Source organism: Dendrobates tinctorius, unplaced genomic scaffold (genome assembly GCF_039654945.1).
Source record: "Dendrobates tinctorius isolate UK_male_01 unplaced genomic scaffold, ASM3965494v1 ptg000079l, whole genome shotgun sequence".
NCBI classification, from domain to species: Eukaryota; Metazoa; Chordata; class Amphibia; order Anura; family Dendrobatidae; genus Dendrobates; species Dendrobates tinctorius.
In genome coordinates, this window is record NW_027361747.1 from 3,303,430 (window position 1) to 3,331,369 (window position 27,940).

General features: G+C 44.9%; 1 protein-coding gene and 1 long non-coding RNA gene across 2 annotated transcripts in view; both read right to left on the reverse strand.

The window, feature by feature from the left end:
* Positions 1-27,940, reverse strand: part of YIPF7 (Yip1 domain family member 7) — a 104,889-nt gene that overhangs the window by 18,767 nt on the left and 58,182 nt on the right. The window lies entirely within an intron of this gene.
* On the reverse strand, positions 1,174-27,898 carry LOC141096827 (uncharacterized). The gene is made up of 4 exons (XR_012233781.1): positions 27,438-27,898; positions 22,566-22,691; positions 8,619-8,700; positions 1,174-1,218 (listed from the first exon to the last, which is right to left on the reverse strand). It is a non-coding gene; the product is annotated as an uncharacterized lncRNA (long non-coding RNA).

The following is a 27,940-nucleotide window of genomic DNA, read 5'->3' on the forward strand; positions in this document are numbered from 1 at the left end:
TGAAACGATTAGAGGATTTGGGAATGTTTAGCTTGCAAAAAAAGAAGACTGAGAGGAGACTTAATAGCTGTCTACAAATATCTCAAGGGCTGTCACATTGTAGAAGGATCATCTTTATTCTCATTTGCATAAGGAAAGACTAGAAGCAATGGGATGAAACTGAATGGGAGGAGACACAGATTAGATATTAGAAAAAGCTTTTGAACAGTGAGGGTGATCAGTGAGTGGAACAGGCTGCCACGAGAGGTGGTGAGTTCTCCTTCAATGGAAGTCTTCAAACATAGGCTGGACAGACATCTGTCTGAGATGATTTAGTGAGTCCTGCATTGAGCAGGGGGTTGGACACGATGATCCTGGAGGTCCCTTCCAACTCTAACAGTCTTGGATTTTATTATCTATGATGACTGCAATATATAAAAAAGGAATCTGTCAGCAGGTTGTTGCTACCTCATCTGAGAGCAGCCTAATGTAAGCAAAAGACCCTGAAGCCAATGATGCATCACTTAGATTACTGGACGCAGCGGTTCTGACACAATCAGAGTTTTTAGATTTAGCATGAAGCAGAACTGAGAAAGCTAACCTCACCCACACCAGGATCTGTATGTATATTGTCCATAGACAGTAAGCTGTTTATCACAGAAGGAGGCGGAGCAGGAGCGGGAGGCACGCCCTGCAGTTTCCCAGTAATGATAAGCTCCTGGTGCTAAAATAATCATTGCAAGTTAGAGCTTGATAAGTGAGGCATTGCTGAAATCTGTGTTTTAACCCTTACCTCATACTGACTTCAAATTACATAGCAAAACCTGCTGACAGATTCCCTTTAAGAGGATACAACTTTTGATGGGAGTTCTTCTTTAGAAAACGTTGGAATTGTCATAGAACCTCTTCCAGTTTTATGTCAAGTGTCACCTAAATACAATAGTTTACTACGCAATCCATGTGTCTTCCTGATATTTCTTTTATTTGGCTTATTTTTTTTACGATCTTCAAGATCTGCTATGAGAAATGTTCATCAGTTAAAAATCAAGATAAATGATGTCTTAAACCAATATTATTTCTGGTGTCTAACATTTATTGTTATGGAGACATCTATGCTAATGCCATATGGAAGGCGTTTATGGTTTAAGGACTAAACGTTACATCTCTAAGCTAAAGTTACCAAAGTGGGATTGTAGATTTTATGCGCCTCATCATTCTTCTTTCCACATGACCATAATCCTGTGAATATAGTGAAGCACATAAATCAGCAGCTTGATACAGTGTGGCAGCGCCAGTTACTACAAAACTGTCAGGACCATATTTCTTTCTGGTTTTGCTTAATGCCCTTAGCAGGGATCAAAATGTGCTACTTATATAGAAAATCATATTTCATATTCTATGTATTCGCTATAATTATAACAGAAAAGAGAGGCAGATATGCAAATTCTGGAGGAATGAAACATACGTATGGGCACAAGATAGCAAAAAAATATAAAATACATAAAGCCTTAGTCAGACTTTCATTTTTCTGTTTCTATTGTGTTTGATCTGTGTTTTTTTAATAGATAGGCTATAATGAATATGTGTTCTAAGCAGATATTCATACCATGTATGCTTTTGCAGATCGTGTGGAGACAAAAAAACCTCCCAAAAAACAGAGACATGTCCATTTTTTTCTATCTGAGCCCTGGTTTGAAATTACCTGTACAAACGCATGGGTTCCTGATAATCATGGATACCATCCATATGCAATCAGGGTTGCCAACATGACTTTTAATTTTTTCTGGACAACTTACCAAAAAATGACAATATTTTTTACGGACACATTGGATGATAATAATAAATCAATAATAAATTAGTGTAATAAAATCAGTAATAGATCAGTATGATCCTCGTGCGAGCCTCTCGCATGAAAATCTGGCACTGCCGCCGGCACTTGGACCGGAGTGTGCGGCTAAATGTTTTTCTGTGCAGCCGCACGCTCCGATCCCAGTGAGTAAGAGCCCTAAATCAGAGAGTCATATCGCACAAAATAATGAATAACATTTCCCACATGCCTACTTTACATCAGCACAATTTTTAAAAGATATTTTTTTTTGTTAGGAAGCTATAAGGGTTAAAAGTTGACCAGCGATTTCTCATTTTTAAAACGAAATTTGCAAAACCATTTTTTTAGGGACCACCTCACATTTGAAGCCACTTTGAGGGGTCTATATGAAAGAAAATACCCAAAAGTGACACCATTCTAAAAACTGCACTCCTCAAGGTGCTCAAAACCACATTCAAGAAGTTTTTAACCTTTCAGGTGCTTTACAGGAATTTTTGGAATGTGGAAGGAAAAAATAAACATTTACATATATTCATTCTTTAGAGCTTTTCTATGGCGCTTTTTCATACGGGTGTCAGAGACATTGTGTGCACATACCCTAAGAATGTGCCTAGGATACCATAATGCAAATTTTCTCTTCAGAGAGGAAGAGCACTAGAACTCTTGTGCCATTGTAAGGGGGACAACCAGACCGCGGATACCTGTGTGCCGAGTCCGGAACTAAAAATTCTGCATCCACTGATCCCGGGGGAAGCTTTAGTAAGGCAGACCTTCCCCTGCTGCCTGGGGGAAGCGATAGTGAGGCAGACCTTCCTGCTGTCCCAAGGAGGTGGGGAGACACAGAGGAAAAGCGAGCACAGCAGCGGGGGGAGAAGAGATAAAAGAACGCGCAGCAGGGGGCTTTTGGTGCGAACCTGGGGCAGCGCGCAGAGAGAGGAGTGCTGCGCCCCATCCCTCCAAAGAGTGCCGGCGCTGCAACAGGCCCCACCACCTGCAGAGGGGCCGCAGCAGAGAGAAGTGCCAAGCGTGCTGCAGCAGACCAGAAGGACAGGGACCGCAGCTGCCAGAGAAAGGAGTGCTCCGTCAGGGGAGCACCAGCATTGTGCAGGCCAGTGTGCGCCATCTCCCGCCGCCAGTAGCAAGGACCAGAGAGGGAGACGACCGTGCAGTGTGTGCCCGATGACTACAGAGAAAGGTGCAGTGTGCCGGTGACTACCAGAAAGCATGGTGCAGAATGTTCCGTGTCTGTGAGTACAACACACGTGCCCCATAAGAGTGACCGGGGACAGGACAGACACTTGCACCCTGACTGTGCCAATAAATATTTGCTGAGCCACGTTGGGCTTGTACAGGACTGTGACCCGTACCCTTGTCAGACACTACAGCAGGGACCAGTTAGTGCTTCGGTTCCAGAGCATTTGTACAGCATAGGCCCACGCCCAAGCAATGCCACCACTGACAGAGACTGTGAGGAGAGTCGTAAAGGGGTCACGTTGGGCCCAGACAGTGCTGTGGCCCACGCTCCTCCCTGCATGGAGTATTCCCCTGTTAAATAAAACTGTTAACCCTTGACCGGCCTTCTGCCTCCTGTCCGTCACTGCATCCTTCTGTCACGTGGACCCGTCCTGTGTGACGTCACCAGCAGGCCGGTAACTAGAACAACAGGACGCGGCACGTGATACTGTCCTGTGTGACACGGCTCGCAGGCCGGTAACTAAAACAACAAGACAAAGGGAAGGGAAACAGTTACAACGGTGGGCTCTGCGATAGGGAAAGGGGACGTGGAGACCTCCTGCATTCCCCTGAGTCAGTGTCCCTAACGCTCCTAACGTTCCCTATGCCGGTTCCGCACCGGGCGCCGATCAGGAACCTGTCGCCCTAGCACACCCTACACCTATCCCTTGCTAGGGAGCTGGGTGGCGCAGGCACTGGCCCCACTGCTGTACTAATACACACTAAGGAAAAACACAAACAGGGAAACACCACTTAGATTACTCTGTTGCACTTGCTCCTGGCAACAGAGTCCACCACCAGCAAGCAGCTCTCCTCCTGAATCGCTGCCACCAAGCTCTGTCAGAGCTACAAGGAAATCCCCTATGACTCCTTTCACACAAGGGCTAAGACAGTGCAGCAAGGAACGCTCTCCAGCTCCAACCTCCACCAAGGATGGTTGAAATGAACGCTATCACCAACACTGATTGCAACACCTGTGACTCTTTTATAGCAGAGCCAGCAATCACAACTGCATTATAATCATGTGCACTTAACTAAAGAAACTAGAGTGCAATGACTCTCACCACCATCAGGGGCAAACTTAGAACAAACGACACCACAGTGCAATAATCCTAATGGCCACCGGGGGCAAAAACCAACCTTAAGCACAGCTTAGGGAAAAAAAAGGTTACCTGTGCATGTCCTGATCCAGCATGCATCATGACAGTACCCTCCCCTTAATGAGGGGCCTCTGGACCCTTAAGACCGCTCCCCATCAGGGAACCACCTACAGCGGGGACGCCCAGACCCAGAGTTCACCCCAGCAACTACCTGCATGTCAGGTTGATGAGAAACGAGCCCGCTGGTATTGGCAACGTATGTTCTGGAGGCAACACACATCTCCAAAGCTCTGACCTGGGGAACGGGTTGTGAATGTGTATGTTTGGTATGAGCTGGTAACACTCCACAACACACTTACACTGGATGTTTTTTGGTGGCCAACCATACACGCTCGTTCACACACAGGTCCGGACCTGAACATTTATTTCCACTCATTCGTTTGTCACCACTTGGAGAACTCTTTCTGGGATTGACAACAGAGGCGTCCCCCTGTGTCACCACACTCACACCCCCGCACCTCACCAAGGGGTACACCACCCTCCAACCCTTTCCACCACGAGGTCTGTGCCTCCCAGGGTTGGCCAATGGCGAGGGTTGAGACTTGCCCCTACTCTCCTGCAGCACATCTGCTGCCCTCACCGGAGGGGAAGGGGATCGTTGAAGAGAGACAGCAGAGACAGTAGGCAGCAGCCCTGACACGAGTGCCCCCAGCTGACCACTTCCCTCGCCCGCCAATCTATTACCAGGTTGTGTCTCTTCAGCCAAGGGAGGCCTAAAACAATAGGTACTGGCATTCCCTCCAAGATGTAGCATGACAAGGACTCCTCATGATGTCCTATACGCAGCTGGATATTCTCTACGACCTTGGTCAAGCTCCCCTGGCTCAGTGGAACAGAGTTTATTGCCCAGATGCTTATAGGCTGAACTAGCATCCTACACCTCAGACCATGAGTCTGAACAAAGCGAGCATCCACTAGACTGACTCCTGCTCCGCTGTCCACAAACACTGGTATCACCTCCGGTACCCAGCCAGCCAAGACCTCTGCTGACATGGTACTTGGGGAGGGCAAAATGGAGGAAATGTATATTCCCTGGTCACCTCCCTCCAAGCGAACAGGGAAATATGGCTTCTCAGATGGCACAGATAATTTGGCGTGCAATGGGCAAGCCTTCAGGACATGACCAGTCTGCCCACAGTACAAACATGCCGACACCACTCCCCGAACCGTAGGCAGCTCCGAAAACAAACTAGCTCCTCCTACTTGCATAGGTTTGTCTGGAGATTCGGCATGAACTGGGCAGGCTCTCATGAAATGGCCCGGCTTCCCACAGGAAAAGCATACCCCCCCACCATGACGAGCCACAGACACCCCTTTTTTTGTATCAACAACACCGGGCTGTCTGGGTTCCTCCGTCCGCACTGGTGGGTCCTCCTCCCTAGCAAGGACATCAGGGGGCACTTTTTGTATATGTCTCGCCCTAAGGCGTCTATCCATCCGGATGGCAAGGGACATGGCGGCCTCCAGCAACCTGGGGCGGCGTACTGCACCAGAGTATCCTGCAACTTTGGAGACAAACCCTGCACCAATTGACTCCTAAGTGCAGGGTCATTCCACTGAGTATTAGTGGCCCATCTCCTAAACTCTGAGCAGTACTCCTCAGCGACTCGGGCTCCCTGTTTACACCTACGGATTCGAGATTCCGCCAGGGCGACGCCATCAGGATCCCCATACACACGCGCCAAAGCCGCAAAGAACTCGTCCACGGACTCTAAAGATGGAGAATCATCCGGTAGGGAGAAGGTCCAGGATTGGGGATCCCCTTTAAGAAGGGACATAATGATTCCCACCCATTGCTCTTCACTCCCTGATGAACGAGGGCGCAGCCTGAAATACAATTTACAGGCTTATTGAAACACCAAGAATTGATCTCTCCCTCCAGAAAATCTGTCATGGAGGGATATCTTGGGTTCTGGCTGAGCCTGTTCGTGGACCAAGCCCCCGAAACCACCAACAGCCGCAGCTGCCGCACCAACCCTCTGCGCAGCCCCCTAATCTCATTAGTAAGGGTCTGCAGCAATTGGGCAAAGGGCTGAACTGGGTCCATGGCTCAGCAGAAAAAAAAGTTGCGGTTGGTGATAATGTCACATGGACCCGTCCTATGTGACGCGACCAGCAGGCCGGTAACTAGAATAACAGGACGCGGCACGTGATACTGTCCTGTGTGACACGGCCCGCAGGCCGGTAACTAAAACAACAAGACAAAGGGAAGGGAAACAGTTATAATTGTTGGCCCTCCGATAGGGAAAGGAACGTGGAGACCTCCTGCACTCCCCTGAGTCAGTGTCCCTAACGCTCCTAACGTTCCCTATGCCGGTTCCGCACCGGGTGCCGATAAGGAACCTGTCGCCCTAGGCCACCGGGGGCAAAAACCAACCTTAAGCACAGCTTAGGGAAAAAAAGGTTACCTGTGCTTTTTATAGATCCTGATCCAGCATGGATCATGACACCCGCTTCCTGCTCACAACATCTATAGGAAGTAGCAATCCTAGAAGCCAATACTGACCCTTTAGTGAGCCTTGTCACATGACTTCATGATTTATGATAAAAGCCAAACCATAATCTTAATTTGCAAACACTGTGTTTCGGTTACTGCTCTTCATCAGTGCAAAGTGCAAGATCTGGTTTTGCTGGATGAGAGGTGTCTGACCGGGATCCAAGGGGTATCCGCAAGTAGAAATGTTACCCCTCGGATCCTAGGATAGGAAAATCACTGCAAAATAAGGTAGAGTAACACATTTCCAAGAGTACACAATTTGCGATCAACTTCATTGCTCCAAAATTTGTGCTTTACTTTTACGTGTTAGTCTTATAAGTGCACTAATGAGCATATCAGTAAATAGTCCTGGTATTCTCTTCACTTTTCAATATTAGCTCTGCCCCGCTTCTTGATTAATAATGGAGACAGAGGCTCTGCTGCATGACATTACCCCACTGTCAATCAAAATGTTTGGTCAGAAAGAAGTGAGGACAGCAAATGCACTCATATACCCAACTCCGGAGCTTTGGTCAAGGTGATGAAAAGAGGTTTTTCAAACCAGCAAAAGTGAATTAAAAGCGACAATTCTTTATTGTAACTTCATTAAAATAGTAGCATGGGCACCTTCTCCATTGTCTCTGTGTGGATGACATCAGAGTGTAGTCCAATGTTTCACACGCACCTGTGGCGCCCCCAGGAATATGGCCGCCACAGTGGCTTTGCCTCCTCCAGGAAGGGTAATGCCAGGCTTGGAGGCAATGAAGGGTCTCTCTCGCAGTTAACCTATACAAGCAAGACTCGGAGGCACAACAGCACGGAGTGAGCCAAGAGAGGAATAGCGGCTACAGCTGTCTGCCATACGAGGAGTGCTAGTAGAGAAGAATTGAGAGGAACTTCAGTGTAACTCAGTACTAGGAGTACTTCACTCAAATAAGCGCTAGGAAGGAGTCTGCACAGCCCATCTGCTAAGAGAGAATCCCTGAGTTGCTTCCAGGCTAGCCTGCTCTGGTACCATCTGTAATCAGGACCCTGGACTGCATTTATCAAGTAAAGGTACAGAAATTGCACCCTGCTGTGTCGTTGTCTGCTTCCTACCCTTCCGGCAGAGCTACATCCCTGTGCCAACCACATCTACACTGCCATGGGACTACAGCTCCACCTGTGGGGAGCTTCACCATCTTGGCTGCAACACACCACCAGTCCCAGAGGATCTGCATGCAGCTTCGGCTTAACATCTCACTTGCCGAACACCACAGGTGGCGTCACGAACTATTCATTTAATCAATTACATGCCACCATTCCCATTCCCCCATTACTTGGGCGCCCAGGGCCACGGACCGGGTCACCGCTGCTGTGACACATCCCGCTGACACCGGCCCGGTACCGAGTACCCCACAGCCCTGGGAGGGCGACCCACACCCATAGTGTTTTATACGCAGGATTCTCAAAAAAACAGATTAAACAACCTACATATATTGGAGGCATGAGCTGTATCTTCAAACTTTCTTATATTACTACCCAACACTGGACTTCCAAGACTAAATTGCATATGAATAAATCACAAAAAAGTGCTGGAAACTGATGGAATAGGTATTTTTGGAAATGTGTTCCCCTGCCCCATCCAGCAGTATGTCAGGTTTCCTAGGCAGATTACTATTAACAGATTTACTTTAAGCAATGCTGCAACAGTTGTCTCTAAAAATATGATTGTGATGTACAGATGGTGAAGGGCCACGTTTGCCGGCGCCGCAGGGCTGAGTTAAGCACTGAGTCTCACAAACCATTACAAGTGCACTTGAATGGAGCAGTTTCAGGGTTTCCTGCGCAGTAGGTGGCTGGGAGCGCCGCCGTGGAGGGCAAAATGGGGAAGGGACCTTTATTTTCAGCATTGCCGGAGGTCAAACTCATAATTATCATAATGTTATGCCTTTTTAATTACCTGATATTCTAGGCAGCATAATTGCATGGTTAGCGTTTCCATGTACTGTATTTCTTAGCTATTCATATCCTGGATATTTCTCCTTATTGAAAAAAAACTGAAGTTAAATCAGTGTCAATTACAAGGAGCAAACACGTGGAAAGCGAATATCCAGAATCACACCGTTTAATACCCCCGTAATCTGTTTTAGCCTGGTATAAATGTCATTTCTTTCCACTAAGATGCAGGTTAATCCCTCTATCAGAAAGCATGGATCTATAGCTGCAATCCTCTGACTTAAAATCTCATTAAACAATCTCTTTTGGTCCATTTCCTTTATTTAAAAATCTATCAGGCATCATGTGAACTCCATCTGCGATGTGAGAGTAGATCTTTATCCTCTAATTGAAATGTCTGCACGTGGGCTCAGTGGGGAAGTGTTACAGAAGACTAAAGCGCTTTTCGGGCGGCTTCTTTGTCTACTTCATCACTTTCAATGGTTTTTTTTTGTACCAATTCTGAAGAGCAAAATAAAGTCACATCATAAATGCAAGGAAAGTGTGAATGTGGGCATAACCAGGAACCAAGGGCCCAGAGTAATATGTGGAATGAATACTCTCAGCGGAAACTTGGTGGTTCACATGCTACCAGCTCATGGCGTCCATACTCCTCACATCACAGCTGCACGGACACATAATTATAATCTTTATTTATATAGCGCCAACATGTTCCGGAGCGCTTTACAGTTTAAGGCCGGGGTCACACTAACCAACGCAAAACACGGTCCGTAGTTTACAGGCGTAATACGGATGAATGGCCCCTAAATAGTGCTCCGTATGTCATCCGTAATCAAGGTGTGGTCGCGTATTTTGCACATGAAAGCATCCGTATGTAATCCGTATGCCATCCGTATGCTGAGATTTTCTCGCCGGCTTGCAAAATGGACATATAATGGAGTCCTATGACAGGTTTTATAACACAAAAGAAAGAATACATAGACACATAGAATACATATATATATATATATACATATATATATATATATATATACACATGTCATTGAGACACATATATATACAGTCATATGTAAAAGTTTGGGCACCCCTATTAATGTTAACCTTTTTTCTTTATAACAATTTTGGTTTTTGCAACAGCTATTTCAGTTTCATATATCTAATAACTGATGGACTCAGTTATATTTCTGGATTCAAATGAGGTTTATTGTACTAACAGAAAATGTGCAATCTGCATTTAAACAAAATTTGATGCACAGTGACACCATCTGCAGCAAGATGATGCTGCCGGTCTTTGGAGGTGGTCTGTGGATTGTCCTTGACTGTTCTCACCATTCTTCTTCTCTGCCCTTCTGATATTTTTCTTGGCCTGCCACTTCTGGGCTTAACAAGAACTGTACCTGTGTTCTTCCATTTCCTTACTATGTTCCTCACAGTGGAAACTGACAGGTTAAATCTCTGAGACAACTTTTTGTATCCTTCCCCTGAAAAGCTATGTTGAATAATCTTTGTTTTCAGATCATTTGAGAGTTGTTTTGAGGAGCCCATGATGCCACTCTTCATAGGAGAATCAAATAGGAGAACTACTTGCAAGTGGCCACTTTAAATACCTTTTCTCATGATTTGATACACCTGGCTATGAAGTTCAAAGCTCAATGTGGTTACAAAACCAATTTAGTGCTTCAGGAAGTCAGTAAAAAGTAGTTAGGAGTGTTCAAATCAAGAAAATGATAAGGGTGCCCATACTTTTGCACCGGTCAAATTTTGTTTAAATGCAGATTGCACATTTTCTGTTAGTACAATAAACCTCATTTGAATCCAGAAATATAACTGAGTCCATCAGTTATTAGATATATGAAACTGAAATACCTGTTGCAAAAACCAAAATTGTTATAAAGAAAAAAGGTTAACATTAATAGGGGTGCCCAAACTTTTACATATGACTGTATATATATTTATATGTATATATATTTATATTTCACAGAGTTCTTCATAGCAGAATAGCCGCTAATTCAATTGCCGGCTTTTGTGAAATCATTCCCCAACCCGACATGAAATGACACATGGTTTACATACAGTAAAGCATTTCATTTCATGTTTTGTTTTGTATGTCTTTCATTAGTAAATAGATGAGGGTTGATGTGTAAAATTTGGGAGGTGTAGGTGTTAATTTAAGGGGTTAATTCGTTGTAAAAAATATGTGGGCTCCCGCGGTAATTTGTCAATGCGGGAGCCCACACATTTTTTTTACAACGAAATGCTTTACTGTATGTAAACCATGTATCATTTCATGTCGGTTTGGGGAATGATTTCACAAAAGCCGACAATTGAATTAGCGGCTATTCTGCTATGAAGAACTCTGTGAAATATAAATATATATATATATATTGTGATAAAACACTCCGGGATCGCCTTTGCTGGGGTCAAAGGTCACGTGCGTTCAGCATGAAACTCAGGCGCAGAGCTGGGATTCGGGTATAACTGACACTGGGTCAGGTTTATTAAAGGTGAAAGCAATGCATAAAAGAAATAAAACATAAAGCAAATCCTTGCCTGTCCGGCACTAACTAAACAAAGTACAACCTAACTACCAACTGGCGGGCTTCTCCCGTCCAGCCAAACCACAGTTGCAGTGGGCACTGCTTCCACTCACGTGTGTCTCTCACACAGACAGGCTCTCTGTGTTCCCAGGCTGAGACACTCACACAACCACCTGGCATCCTTTTATATCCACCTCCCATTATTCATTAGCAAGCAGGTGCGATACTGACCAGACTAGGCCACATAGGAAAGGAATCTGGGCGAGATATACCTTCCCTCATCCACTATTCCCACATGATTCTCACATATCCCCCCTTCTGCTCAGACCACTCCGGTCAAGCAATGACACCCGCCAAACAGTGCACTCGGGACAGGGCATCTGCATTTCCCATCTGTACCCCTGGGCGGTGCTCCACCGTAAAAGTGTAGGCCTGCAGGGCAAGGAACCATCCGGGTCACCCGGCTATTCCGTTCCTTGTTCAAGTGCATCCACTTGAGAGGGGCATGGTCAGTGATCAGCCTGAACTTTCGGCCCACCAGGTAATATTTGAGGGCCTCTAAAGCCCACTTAATGGCGAGGCACTCTTTTTCTACGACTGCATACCTTTGCTCGTGTTTATTCAGCTTCCTGCTGAGATAGAGGACTGGGTGTTCCACTCCGTCCCTCACTTGTGAGAGTACGGCCCCGATACCGGTATCAGAGGCATCCGTTTGTACCACAAACTCGCTGCGGAAGTCCGGAGTCACCAGTACGGGCTGAGAGCAAAGTGCCCGTTTTAGGCTATGGAAGGCTTCTTCAGCCGCTAAACTCCATTTAATCATGACGGAGTCTTTCCCTTTTGTAAGATCCGTCAGGGGGGTAGCGATGGCTGCAAAATTGGGTATGAACCTGCGATAATAGCCGGCGATCCCCAGGAAGGCTTGCACCTGCTTCTTGTTGACAGGTTGTGGCCAGTCCTGAACCGCCTGAATCTTATCAACCTGGGGTTTAACAACACCCCTCCCAATTACATACCCCAAATACCGGGCTTCTTCTAGCCTGATGTGACATTTCTTGGGGTTCGCGGTTAGACCTGCCTCCCACAGGTCGTCAATCACAGCTTGTACTTTCTGGAGATGAGTCTCCCAGTCCAAGCTGTAAATGACAATGTCATCCAAATAGGCCGAAGCGTACCGCCTATGTGGCCTCAGGACTCGATCCATCAGTCTCTGGAAGGTCGCCGGTGCCCCATGCAGTCCAAACGGCATATACACATACTGAAATAAACCTTCCGGCGTAGCAAATGCCGTCTTTTCTCTGGCAGCCTCAGCCAGAGGGATCTGCCAATACCCCTTTGTTAGATCTAGGGTCGTAATATACCGGGCTTTTCCTAACCGATCTATTAACTCATCGACCCGGGGCATTGGATAGGCATCAAATTTTGAGACCGCATTCAGTTTCCTGAAGTCATTGCAGAACCGGATGGTGCCGTCCGGTTTAGGAATTAGCACAATCGGGCTGGACCACGCACTGTGCGATTCCTCAATGACTCCTAACTCCAACATTGCCTTCACTTCTCGGGAAACAGCTACACGGCGCGCTTCAGGGATTCGATAGGGCTTTACGTGAACTGTGACACCAGGTTCCGTTATGATGTCATGTTTCATAAGCATAGTCTGCCCGGGTTTTTCTGAGAAAAACTTTTGGTTGTGAAGTAGAAACTGCCTGACCTCAGTCTTTTGCCACTCCGAGAGAGTCTCTGCAACCCGTACCTCCGGTATGGTATGCGAGCAGACGGGACGGGCCAGCTCCGCTGACAAGGCAGACCGATCTTTCCAGGGTTTTATCAGATTTACATGATAAATCTGTTCAGGTTTCCGTTTACCTGCCTGGTATACTTTGTAGTTTACTTCACCAACTCTTTCCTTAATCTCAAAGGGGCCCTGCCACTTTGCCAGGAACTTACTGTCCACCGTGGGGACCAGGATCAACACCCTATCTCCGGGTGCAAACGTACGGATCTTGGCGCCCCTATCATAGATTCTTTTTTGGGCTCCTTGAGCCTGTATCATGTGTTCTTTGACGATAGGCATAACAGCCGCAATACAGTCCTGCATTTGTGTGACGTGATCTATCACTGTTTTAAACGGAGTGACCTGACCCTCCCAGGTTTCTTTTGCAACGTCTAACAGTCCGCGAGGACGTCGGGCGTACAATAACTCGAAAGGCGAGAATCCCGTGGAAGACTGGGGTACTTCCCTGATGGCAAAAAGCAAATACGGAAGTAAGTAGTCCCAGTTCTTCCCATCCTTGTCTATCACCTTTCTCAGCATCTGCTTCAGAGTTTTATTGAACCGTTCGACCAACCCGTCTGTTTGAGGGTGATACACCGATGTGCGCAACGGTTCGATTTGTAACAATCGGCAGAGCTCCTTCATTACCCTGGACATAAAGGGGGTCCCCTGGTCGGTGAGTATCTGTTTTGGTATACCGACCCGACTAAACACATGCACCAGTTCCTTGGCAATCGTCTTGGTGGCCGTGTTACGCAAAGGGATGGGCTCAGGGTAACGAGTGGCATAATCCAAGATGACCAGGATATGTTGGTGTCCACGTGCAGACCGTGGAAGGGGCCCAACTAAATCCATCCCAATCCTCTCAAACGGGACTTCAATAATAGGTAGGGGTACCAAAGGGCTACAGAAAGGGGGCTTAGGTGCAGAGGCTTGGCAGTCAGGACAAGACTCACAATATACTCGAATATCGTGATGCATGCCTGGCCAAACAAAACAGTGTAATATCCTTTCGGTGGTTTTCTGGACTCCCAGGTGACCTCCCATCACATGTCGGTGGGCCAGGTCCAGCACCTGCCGCTGGTAGGGTTTTGGCACGACTAATAGTTGCACCGTATCTTCCCCCTTTTTCTCTATCTGATAGAGTAAATCTTTCTCCAGAACCATGTAAGGATATGCCAGCCTAGAGCCAGGTTCTACGGGTACCCCATTTATCACTTTTACATTTGTCCTAGCCTGAGAAAGGGTAGGATCCTTTATTTGCTCGCTTTGGAAGTCATCTTTCTGAACTTCCAAATCCGGTAAACGGGGAGGTGGACGGCTGTCGGCCTCCTCCTCTTCCCCGGTCTCCTCCGTATCACCCGCCATGACTGAAAACGGGAACTGCAGGTCATTTCCCGCAGACTCTTCCCCCGAGTCTTCCGGGGAGACCTCTTCCAGGGGTTCGGGACCCACACGCGCCCTGGGAGAAGAATCATGTACACTATTACCCGAGGGCATCAACTGATTCTCCCACAATTGCCAGAAGTGGGGAAAATCCCGGCCCAGGATGACATCATGCAATAACGCCGGGACGAGTCCCACTTTATGTCGCACAGACCCATAGGAAGTAGTAATGCATATGACCGTGGTGAGGTACGAACAGGTGTCTCCATGCACACACGTTACAGAAAATTTGTTTGATGGTCCAGTCGGGGCTGACACCAGACTGGCCTTCACCAGAGTCACCACACTTCCCGAGTCTAACAATGCCACCACATTTTTGCCATCAACAGTTAAATCACACAAGTGTTTTTCCACATCCTTTTGACCGGCATTCACACTCACTACCCATGCAACCATAGACATGCGGTTTTTAGAGTCTGTGACGTCGCACTGCATGGGTTCAGTAGTGACCGGACAGTTCGCAGCAATATGTCCCATCTCTTGGCAGCGGAAACACCTAACGGGCCCCTTGCTTAGACCATAGTTCGTTACTCTCGGCCTCGCAGTGCAGGCAGTCCCGTTTTACTCCCCCACTGTCTTAGGGATTTTTCCATCTCCCCTACTCCCTGGAACAGTCTTACCGGTTCCACGTGGAGATGATGAAGAACGAGGTGGGGTAGCGTCGTCTCGGAGTCCTTCCGCCACGGAGTAACGTTCAACCAGATCCACCAGTTGATCTGCCGTCGTAGGATTTCCATGGCTTACCCACTTCCTCAGGGCTGGCGGTAGAGCTCTCAGGTACTTTTCCATGACGACTCTCTGGATTATCTCTGGCGCTGTCAGCACCTCGGGTTGTAGCCACTTCTTCGTCACGTGGATCAGGTCGAACATCTGTGACCGCGGTGGTTTATCCGGCTGATAAGTCCATTGATGCACTCTCTGTGCACGGACAGCGGTCGTCACTCCCAGCCGGGCCAAGATCTCAGCTTTCAATTTGTCAAAGTCCTGCGCAGCTTCAGGTTCCAAGTCATAATACGCCTTTTGGGCCTCACCGGAAAGAAACGGGGCAATCAGGCCGGCCCATCGTGCCTTCGGCCATTTTTCTCGCACCGCCGTCCGTTCAAACGTGGTCAGGTATGCCTCGACGTCATCTTCGGTCGTCATTTTCTGCCAGTACCGACTCACGTGAATCACTCTCGACTCGGCTTCCAGGTTAAGCTCAGGTAAGCTTGCCAAGCGCTGCGCCACCTGCTGGAGAAGCGAACGATCGGTAACTGTCATGTCCACCAACTCCTTCAGCTGGGCCATCATCACCCGATTAGCTTCTTGCTGGATGGCGGTGGACTGTACCAGCGCTTTCACCACGTCCTCCATGCTCATGCTTGCAACGTGATGCCTGCGTTCTCCACCACAATGTGATAAAACACTCCGGGATCGCCTTTGCTGGGGTCAAAGGTCACGTGCGTTCAGCATGAAACTCAGGCGCAGAGCTGGGAGTCGGGTGTAACTGACACTGGGTCAGGTTTATTAAAGGTGAAAGCAATGCATAAAAGAAATAAAACATAAAACAAATCCTTGCCTGTCCGGCACTAACTAAACAAAGTACAACCTAACTACCAACTGGCGGGCTTCTCCCGTCCAGCCAAACCACAGTTGCAGTGGGCACTGCTTCCACTCACGTGTGTCTCTCACACAGACAGGCTCTCTGTGTTCCCAGGCTGAGACACTCACACAACCACCTGGCATCCTTTTATATCCACCTCCCATTATTCATTAGCAAGCAGGTGCGATACTGACCAGACTAGGCCACATAGGAAAGGAATCTGGGCGAGATATACCTGCCCTCATCCACTATTCCCACATGATTCTCACAATATATATATGTATGTCTCAATGACATGTGTATATATATATGTATGTATTCTATGTGTCTATATCTATTCTTTCGTTTGTATTATAAAACCTGTCAGTGTGATTTTACTGTATAGCGCACTGAATTGCCGGCTTTTCTAAAGGACACTGGGTGCGTATTTCTCGCAAGTCACACATCTGGTCCGTGTGTAATGAGTATTTTTAGTGCACCCATAGACTTGCATTGGTGTACTACGGGCGTAGTACGCTGACAATCGCAGCTTGTGTAATGCGTGCTTTTAACGCCTCTCACTCGTCCGTATTCCTCTCTAGTGTGACCCCGGCCTAACAGTTTCAAACACAACAGTCATAAGTAACATCGTTAATAATACAATAACTAAAGCAAAATAAGACGAAAATATGACAACCCTGCTCGTGAGAACTCACAATCTCCAAAGAGGTGGGAGGGATACAAAGTACAGGTGTGTATTTACAATGCTGGTCCAGCCATCTTGAGGGAGTGGGGGATAGACAGAGATAGTGAATGGGCTACACACACATAAAATCACTTTGATTAGGGAACATGATAGGCCGCTCGGAACAAATCTGTTTTGAGGGAGCTCCTAAAACCGTACAAGTTGTGGATGGTCCTAATTTCTTGGGTATAGTATTCCAGAGGATTGGCGCAGTGCGGGAGAAGTCTTGGAGTCGGGAGTGGGAGGTACGGCTTAGTGCAGAGGTTAGTCGAAGGTCGTTTGCAAAGCGCAGTGATCGGCTAGGCAGATAGACAGAAATGAGGGAGGAGATGTAGGGGGGTGCCGCACTTTGGAGAGGGAAATGTCAGATTTGTGGAGGTTTTTAGACGTTGGGAGCAGAAGTTCCATTTTGGGGAGGATGAGTTTCAGACAGAGAGCAGACATGATGTTAGAGACTGCAGACAGACAGTCACTGTCGTTCTGTAGTACAGCGGAGGTAATGTCAGGGGATGACATGTATAGTTGTGTGTCATCAGCATAAAGATGGTACTCAAAGCCAAATCTACTGATGGTCTGTCCAATTGGGGTTGTGCAGAGAAAGAAGAGAAGAGGGCCAAGGACTGAGCCCTGAGGTACCCCAACAGTGAGAGGAAGAGGAGATGAAGTGGAGCCAGTGAAACAAAACACTTAAGGGGCAGTCAAAAAGATAGGAAGAGAACCAGGAGAGGGCAGTGTTCTTAATGCCTAGTGACTGGTGCCTAGAATGTAGAAGATGGTGGTCAACAGTGTTGAAAGCTGCAGAAAGGTCGAGAAGAATTAGCAGAGTGTGGTCACTATTACATTTTGCTGTCAGAAGGTCATTGGTCACTTTGATGAGTGCAGTTTCTGTTGAATGTAGGGGGCTGAAGCCGGACTGTGAAGGGTCTAGGAGGGAATGAGTGGAGAGGTAACGGGTAAGGCGGGAGTAGACAAGGTGCTCCAAGAGATTGGAGACTGGTCTGTAGTTGTTTGTGCAGGATGGGTCGAGGGCGGGTTTCTTTAATAATGGAGTAATGATAGAGTGTTTGAAGGAGGATGGGAAAATTCCAGAGGAGAGGGAGAGATTAAAGATTGTAGTTAGGTGAGTTGTGACGACTGGAGAAGGAGACTGGGGGAGATGTGAGGGAATGGGGTCAGTAGTGAACGTAGTCGGACGAGAAGAGAGGAGCCTGGAGACTTCTTCTTCTGTGATGGGATCAAATGTGGAGAGTGACAAAGGGGAAATGCAGGGAGGGATGGGAGTCACTGCACTTGGTGGCTGGGAGAGGATTTCCTGATGGAGACTATTTTATCTATAAAGTGAGAGGCCAGGTCATCAGCACAAATGTCTGTGATAGGGGATTGTGCTTACGACCTGAGTAGGGAGTGAAAGGTGTTGAAAAGTTTCTTGGGGTTGTTGGATAGTGAGGAGATCAGGGTGGTGTCATAGGTCTGTTTGGTGAGGTGGAGCACAGAGTTAGAGGTTCTTAACATAAATTTGAAGTGGGTGAAGTCTTCTGGTGTGCGAGTTTTCCTCATTAGTGTTCAGCACTTCTAGAGCATCGCTGGAGAAATAGAGTTTGTGATATGAGCCAGGGCTGTATTACTGTGCTTGGAGGTTCTGAGGGTGAGAGGCGCTACTTGGTCAAGGGTGCTTCTGAGAGTGTCATTGTAGTGGTGTACAGCCAGATCAGGGCAGCAAAAAAAGGAGATTGGGGACAATGATGAGTGTAGGGAGTCTGCAAGTGTATGAGGGTTAATCGCTTGTAGATTTCTGAATGTGTGGTAGGTAGGAGTGTGCTGGGGTGGGCGAGGAATTGTGAGCATGAAGGAGAGAATGTTGTGGTCAGAGAGGGGAAGCGGTGAGCTATCTACACTCACTGGCCACTTTATTAGGTACACCTGTCCAACTGTGTGTTAAGACTTAATTTCTAATCAGCCAATCACATGGCGGCAACTCAGTGCATTTAGGCATGTAGACATGGTCAAGACAATCTCCTGCAGCTCAAACCGAGCATCAGTATGGGGAAGAAAGGTGATTTGAGTGCCTTTGAACGTGGCATGATTGTTGGTGCCAGAAGGGCTGGTCTGAGAATTTCAGAAACTGCTGATCTACTGGGATTTTCACGCACAACCATCTCTAGGGTTTACAGAGAATGGTCCGAAAAAGAAAAAAAATCCAGTGAGCGGCAGTTCTGTGGCCGGAAATGCCATGTTGATGCCAGAGGTCAGAGGAGAATGGGCAGACTGGTTCGAGCTGATAGAAAGGCAACAGTGACTCAAATTGCCACCCGTTACAACCAAGGTAGGCAGAAGAGCATCTCTGAACGCACAGTGCGTCGAACTTTGAGGCAGATGGGCTACAGCAGCAGAAGACCACACTGGGTACCACTCCTCTCAGCTAAGAACAGGAAACTGAGGCTACAATTTGCACAAGCTCATCGAAATTGGACAGTAGAAGATTGGAAAAACGTTGCCTGGTCTGATGAGTCTCGATTTCTGCTGCGACATTCGGATGGTAGGGTCAGAATTTGGCGTAAACAACATGAAAGCATGGATCCATCCTGCCTTGTATCAACGGTTCAGGCTGGTGGTGGTGGTGTCATGGTGTGGGGAATTTTTTCTGGGCACTCTTTGGGCCCCTTGGTACCAATTGAGCATCGTTGCAACGCCACAGCCTACCTGAGTATTGTTGCTGACCATGTCCATCCCTTTATGACCACAATGTACCCAACATCTGATGGCTACTTTCAGCAGGATAATGCGCCATGTCATAAAGCTCGAATCATCTCAGATTGGTTTCTTGAACATGACAATGAGTTTACTGTACTCAAATGGCCTCCTCAGTCACCAGATCTCAATCCAATAGAGCATCTTTGGGATGTGGTGGAACGGGAGATTCGCATCAGGGATGTGCAGCCGACAAATCTGCGCCAACTGTGTGATGCCATCATGTCAATATGGTCCAAAATCTCTGAGGAATGCTTCCAGCACCTTGTTGAATCTCTGCCACGAAGAATTGAGGCAGTTCTGAAGGCAAAAGGGGGTCCAACCCCTTACTAGCATGGTGTACCTAATAAAGTGGCCAGTGAGTGTAGGTAGGAGATCTTGATGGTGTGGACCTCAAAAGAAGGGAATGAGAGTGATTGAACTGGGGGATGACCTGGAAGGTTCACTGTGGGGACAGGAGTATGCCGACTCCACCACCAGGTCTGTTTGTGGGTCACGGGGAATGGGAGAATTGTAAGCCACCATGGGAAATGGCAGCAGGGGAGACAGTGTCAGAATCCTGAATCCAGGTTTCAGTGAGGGCCAACAGATTAAGAGAGTTGTTTATAAAGTAGTTGTGCAGGAAAGGAAGTTTGTTACATACAGACCATGGATTACAGAGGGCACAATTAAAAGAAGGAGATGAAGGGGTGCAACAAAAGTTAATAGGGTTAGTAAGGTTTTGATATGAGGTAGGGTAGGGGTTGACGTTGGGGGATGGTGGAACGGGGTTGAGGGAGATGTCTCCTGAAATCAGTAGGAGTAGGAAGATGAAGAGCAAGTATTTTTTGCAATTGTGAGAAGTTTTTTGTGGGATGTGTTTGAGCAAGAAGAACTGAGGTTTTTCAGGAAGCTGAGAAGTGCATGGGAGCTGTACATAGTTGAGGCAAGTTTAAAGGAGTTGATGTGTATGAGTCGTGATGGAGTGGGGATGGGGTGGTGAATGTGGCTGGCAAGGGAACACAGGAGGATAGAAATAAAGCACATGGCTAAAAGGGAGAGCAAAGTGTGGGTTACCTGACTTCGGCCCTGACTAACTGCCATGGAAAAACTGTTTTTTCTTGATGCTTAGCTTCTGGGATGCTTTGCTTCAGGGAGGCGTGCAACCCCATATTGCATGCACCCCTTAGGATGCTTCTAAATTTATAGACCACACTACAGGGTCGGGAGAGAGGGATTGTGGGAGCTGGTTTGTGATAAATTAACACCAGCTGCCCTACACACCCAAGTGTTTTTATCGCACCCCTATACTTCATAAATGAACCCTTCTTGTTCCACTGAAAAGAAAACCTCTTTTATATATGATTAAATGCAATTCATCACATGTGGTGCATGCGATAACGTGGATTATCTGTAGAATACAGTACGTGGGTTGCAGCACATATTGTCAATGAGTGCGAATGAGAAAACATTTTATTAGACGGCAACGATATAAATGCCAGTAATCCATCTGAGCATTTTCATTTCAGTACAATTGAAAGGGTTAATTTATCAAGCACAGTGGGGGATAGAAAGCTCTTGCTACTAATTCATGAAACATTCAGAATTTTTTTTCCATGAAAAAAAAAATATAAGGTACATAATAATATAATAGAGCAATACTTTTAAGGAGCTATTATAAAAGATATTTATATAAAAATATCTTTTACATTTTTTTATTAAGGCGCTATTCTAAAAGATATTTTTATATAAATATCTTTTATAATAGCTCCTTAATAAAAGTATTGTTTTTTTTTATATTATTACTAGCTGAAGAGCCCGGCATTCCCTGGGCATAGTAACCAACTGTGGTTAGTTATAACAAATTATAATGATTATATTGCACATAAAAACCATGCATCTAATCCTATCCTGTGTGACACTGACTGCTGAACCATGTATCTAATATTATTCTGTGTGATACTGTGTGCTGAGCTGCATATCTAATCCTATCCTGTGTGATACTGCCTGCTGAGCTGTGTATCTAATCCTATCCTGTGTGATACTGACTGCTGAGCTGTGTATCTAATCCTATCCTGTGTGATACTGACTGCTGAGCTGTGTATCTAATCCTAGCCTGTGTGATACTGACTGCTGAGCTGTGTATCTAATCCTATCCTGTGTGATACTGTCTGCTGAGCCGTGTATCTATTCCTATCCTGTGTGATACTGACTGCTGAGCCATGTATCTAATCCTATCCTGTATGATACTGACTGCTGAGCTGTGTATCTAATCCTATCCTGTGTGATACTGACTGCTGAGCTGTGTATCTAATCCTATCCTGTGTGATACTGATTGCTGAGCTGTGTATCTAATCCTATCCTGTGTGATACTGGGCTCCCCCTGCAGTCTGTGTCAGAGGGTGGTCTGTGTTGGCACGGTAATAAATTGTGTTATTTCCAGCTTTACAGAAGAACGATAACACCATAGAAATGATAAGAATAATAGGCCTCAGTTACCACAACTGTCTACAAAGAAAACTGTTGCTGATAGCAACCAATCACAGCTCATTTTTCATCTTTTAAACAGCTCTGGGACAGCGTGGCGAGTTTTGAGTGGCGACTTTTGTGTTTCGACTTTTATGTGGCGAGGTTGGTGTATGTGTGGTGAAATGTGTGCTGAGGGTGGTCCTGTATATGGATGTGTTGAAGCACGTGGTAGTGTGTGGCGCATTTTGTGTGTGTTTTCATATCCCCGTGTGTGGTGAGTATCTCATCTCAGGGCCCCACCTTAGCAAATGTACGGTATATACTCTGTGGCGCCATCGCTCTCATTCTTTAAGTCCCCCTTGTTCACATCAGGCAGCTGTCAATTTGCCTCCAACACTTTTCCTTTCACTTTTTCCCCATTATGTAGACAGGGGCAAAAGTGTTTGGTGAATTGGAACGCGTGGTGTTAAAATTTCGCCTCACAACATAGCCTATGACGCTCTCGGGGTCCAGACGTGTGACTGTGCCAAATTTTGTGGCTGTAGTTGTGACGGTGCAGATGCCAATCCCGGACATACATGCATACACACACACCCACATTGAGCTTTATATATTAGATGTACCGTATATTAAAAATAAACAAAAGCAGTTTTGACACTGACCAATAGGACTAATATTAGTCCCACACTTACTTTTTCTATGCACGAGACTTTTCAGTAGACTCATTATTAGAGTAGGTCACGGTGCAGACAATCGCTTTCTCTCCATCCAAGAAAAAATTACAAGATTATTCTGATCAGAGCAGCATCCGTTTTTGCCTGAAGGTAGAGAAAACAAAATAGTTTCTCCACTCCCTCCATTACTGTATGTCAGTCGCACTTACCGATGGTTTTCACATACTGTATCCACACACTCGCACTGCCACAGAATATTATGGGTAGAACTGCTATCTGTGGAAACCATGTATAGCACTTGTCCTATATAATCAGTTGTGTGAACGAGCACTTACAGACAGGATTACAACAGGTAAAACCTCTATGCATAGTAGATAACATTGCACACAGGCTTCCCAATTACAGCCCCCTTCTCCCTTCACAGTGATCTTTTCTCAGATTAGCGCGTTCTTAGATAAAACACTTAGAGTCTGAATCAGTCAATTGCTGTTAAAGTCCATGTGACAAATAGGAAATTAATGTTAGAACTTATGGCAGAGGGGAAAATTACAAAGTATACACTACCGTTCAAAAGTTTTGGGGTCACCCAGACAATTTTGTGTTTTCCATGAAAACTCATACTTTTATTAATCAAATGAGTTGCCATTTAAAATCTAGTCCAGACATTGACAAGATGTGAAATGATATGAAGAATATTTAAAAAAAAATCCACATTTAAAAAAATTAATAGATAAAACTGATTTAAACAATAGGTCTAACTGTTAGGTGGATTCATAACTGGCTTAGTGATTGGACAAACAGAGTGGTCGTAAATTGCTGCACATCCAGTTGGAAGAATGTCTCAAGTGGGGTACCACAGGCAGCGTCGGACTGGAAGACCTTGGGCCCACCAGAGAAAATCATTCTTGGGGCCCACTATGTAGCTGCATAGAGTTAAATAACAGACCACCAATTATGCGGTAAAACACGCTAATATCCGGGTATAATATAAGGTTGTACATGTCTTAATTATGTAGCAGGAGTTGGGGTAGCCCCCTCATAGAATATAAAGCAGCCCCCTCACATAGTATAATGCAGCCATCTCATAGAATATAATGCAGCCATCTCATAGAATATAATACTGCCCCCCTCATAGGGTATAATACTGCCCCCCTCATAGGGAATAATGCACCCCCTCATAGGGTATAATGCACCCCCTCATAGGGTATAATACTGCCCCCCTCATAGGGTATAATACTGCCCCCCTCATAGGGAATAATGCACCCCCTCATAGGGTGTAATGCACCCCCTCATAGGGAATAATGCTGCCCCCTCATAGGGTATAATACTGCCCCCCTCATAGGGTATAATACTGCCCCCCTCATAGGGTATAATACTGCCCCCCTCATAGGGTATAATACTGCCCCCCTCATAGGGAATAATGCACCCCCTTATAGGGTATAATGCTGCCTCCTCATAGGGTATAATACTGCCCCCCTCATAGGGTATAATACTGCCCCCCTCATAGGGAATAATGCACCCCCTCATAGAATATAATACTGCCCCCCTCATAGGGTATAATACTGCCCCCCTCATAGGGAATAATGCACCCCCTCATAGAATATAATACTGCCCTCCTCATAGGGTATAATACTGCCCCCCTCATAGGGAATAATGCACCCCCTCATAGGGAATAATGCACCCCCTCATAGGGTATAATGCTGCCCCCTCATAGGGTATAATACTGCCCCCCTCATAGGGTATAATACTGCCCCCCTCATAGGGTATAATACTGCCCCCCTCATAGGGTATAATGCTGCCTCCTCATAGGGTATAATACTGCCCCCCTCATAGGGAATAATGCATCCCCTCATAGGGAATAATGCTGCCCCCTCATAGGGTATAATACTGCCCCCCTCATAGGGTATAATACTGCCCCCCTCATAGGGTATAATGCACCCCCTCATAGGGTATAATGCACCCCCTCATAGGGAATAATGCTGCCCTCCTCATAGGGTATAATGCTGCCTCCTCATAGGGTATAATGCTGCCCCCTCATAGGGTATAATACTGCCCCCCTCATAGGGTATAATACTGCCTCCTCATAGGGTATAATACTGCCCCCCTCATAGGGAATAATGCTGCCCCCCTCATAGGGTATAATACTGCCCCCTCATAGGGAATAATGCTGCCCCCCTCATAGGGTATAATACTGCCCCCCTCATAGGGTATAATACTGCCCCCTCATAGGGAATAATGCATCCCCTCATAGGGAATAATGCTGCCTCCTCATAGGATATAATGCTGCCTCCTCATAGGGTATAATGCTGCCTCCTCATAGGATATAATGCACCCCCTCATAGGGTATAATGCACCCCCTCATAGGATATAATGCTGCCTCCTCATAGGGTATAATGCTGCCCCCTCATAGGGAATAATGCACCCCCTCATAGGGTATAATGCACCCCCTCATAGGGTATAATACTGCCCCCCTCATAGGGTATAATACTGCCCCCCTCATAGGGTATAATTCTATATAGATATATAGATATAGAGTTAGATAGAAATAGATAGAAAGATAGATGTAGAAATAGATAGATATAGAGATAGATAGTAGATAATGGATAGAAAGTAGATAATGGATAGATATAGATAGAAAGATTCATAGAGATAGATAGAGATAGAGATAGATAGAGATAGATATAAAGATAGATATAGAAAGAAAGATAGATAGATAGATAGGTAGATAGATATAGAGATAGATAGAAAATAGATAATGGATAGATAGATAGATATAGAGATAGATAGCTATAGATAGAAAGATATAGAGATAGATATATATATAGATAGAGATAGATAATAGATAGAGATATACAGATATAATAATAATAATAATAATAATAATAATAATAATATAGACATATATAGATAGATATAGAGATAAATATATATAGATAGATGGCTATAAATAAAAATAGATATAGAGATATATAGAGATAGATAGATATAGAGATAGATAGATAGATAGATATAGAGATAGATATAGAGACAGATAGATATAGAAAGATAGATATAGAGATAGATATAGAGATAATAGCTAGATATAGAGATATGTATAGAGATAGATAGATATAGAGTTAGAAAGATAGATATAGAGAGATATAGAGATAGATAGAGATAGCTAGATAGATGGATAGATATAGATAATAGAGATAATAGATATAATAGATAGATATAGAGATAGATATAGAGATAGATGGATAGATCAATAGATAGATAAAGAGAGAGAGAGAGAGAGATTGATAGATAATGAGATATAGAGATAGATATAGAGATATAGTGTTAGATAGAAATATAGATATAGAGATAGATAGATATAGAGATAGATATGGATATAGAGATAGATATGGATATAGATATAACAGATATAGAGATAGATAGATAGATATAGAGATAGATAGATATAGAGATAATATATAGATAGATATAGAGATAATATATAGATAGCTATAGAGAGATATAGAGATAGATATAGAGAGAAACAGATATATATATATATATATAGAGAGAGAGAGAGAGAGAGATATAGAGATAGATAGGTAGATAGATATAGAGATAATAGATATAGAGATAGATAGATATAGATATAAAGATAGATAGAGATAGAGAGAGATAGATATAGAGAGAGATAGATACAGAGATCGATAGATAGAGAGATAGATATAGATAATAGATAGAGATAGATAGATAAAGATAGATAATAAATATAGAGATAACAGATAGATATAGAGATAGAGTAAGATAGAAAGATATAGAGATAGGTAGATATAGATAATAGAGATAGCTAGATAGACATAATAGATAGATATAGATATAGATAGATATAGATAGAAAGATAGATATAGAGATAGATGTAGAGATAGAAAGATAGATATAGAGATAGAGCGATAGATAGAGATAGATATAGATAATAGATAGAGATAGATAGATAGATAGAGAAAGATAGATAGATATAGAGATAGATATAGAGATAGAAATATAGATAGATATACAGAGAGATAGATATAGAGATAGAGATAAATAGATAGATAGATAGATATAGAGAGAGATATAGAGAGAAATAGATATAGATATAGAGATAATAGATATATATAGAGATAGATAGATATAGATATAGAGAGATAGATACAGAGAAAAGATATAGAGATAAATAGATAAAGATAGATAGATATATAGAGATAGAAAGATAGATATAGAGATATAGAGATAGATAGAGATATATAGATAGATAGCTATAGAGATAGATATAGAGAGAAATAGAGATAGATATAGAGATAGATATATAGATATAGATATAAAGATATAGATATAGATATAGAGATAGAGCGATAGATAGCGAGAGATATAGATATAGAGATAGATAGATACAGAGAAAAGATATAGAGATAGATAACGGATAGATAAATAGATAGGTATAGAGATAGATAGATATAGATATTAGATAGAGATATATATAGATAAAGATAGATAGATATAGATGGTAGCTAGATAGATAATAAATATAGAGATAATAGATATAGAGATAGATAAAGATAGATAGATATAGAGATAGATAGATAGACATAATAGATAGATATAGAGATATATATAGATAGATATAGAGATAGATGTAGAGATAGAAAGATAGATATAAAGATAGATAGATAGAGATAGATATAGATAATAGATAGAGATAGATATAGAGATAGATAGATATAGATAATAGATAGAGATAGAAAGATAGATAGATATAAGAGAGATAGAGAGATATATAGAGATATATTGAGAAATAGAGATAGATAGATAGATAGATAGAGACAGATAGAGAGAGCGAGAGAGATATAAAAAAAAAAAAAAAAACACAATACTCACCTCTCCTCCTCGCTCCCACGCTGATCCCGGCTTCAGTGTCAGGAGCTGCCCCCTCTGCCAGACACACAGCGGGTGCGCGATGTAGTGACGTCATCGCGCACTGGCTGTGAGTCAGGAGCAGAGAGGACTGAGGGCGGCGCCGGCCCTGATGCAGAGCAGCTTACTGGGCTGGGGGTGGGGCCTCTGGGGGTGTGGAGACCTGAAATGATATTCACTGCTTCGCAGTGAATATTCATTTCTCTTTAGCAGCGGGGACAGGGGCTCCTGCCTCCTGACACCCGCTGCTACTCCGCTGGCAGGGGCCCCCATAGCAGCTGCATGGTGTGCGACACACCACTGGCTGGGGGCCCCTGGAGCAGCGGGGGCCCTAGGCAACTGCTGGCCCTGTATGCCTGCAGGTGCCAGGGCCCACCAGATGCCAGGGCCCACCGGAGAATCCACCGGTTCCCCGGTGGGCCAGTCCGACGCTGACCACAGGGCTCTGTGCTGGGCCCTGTATTGTT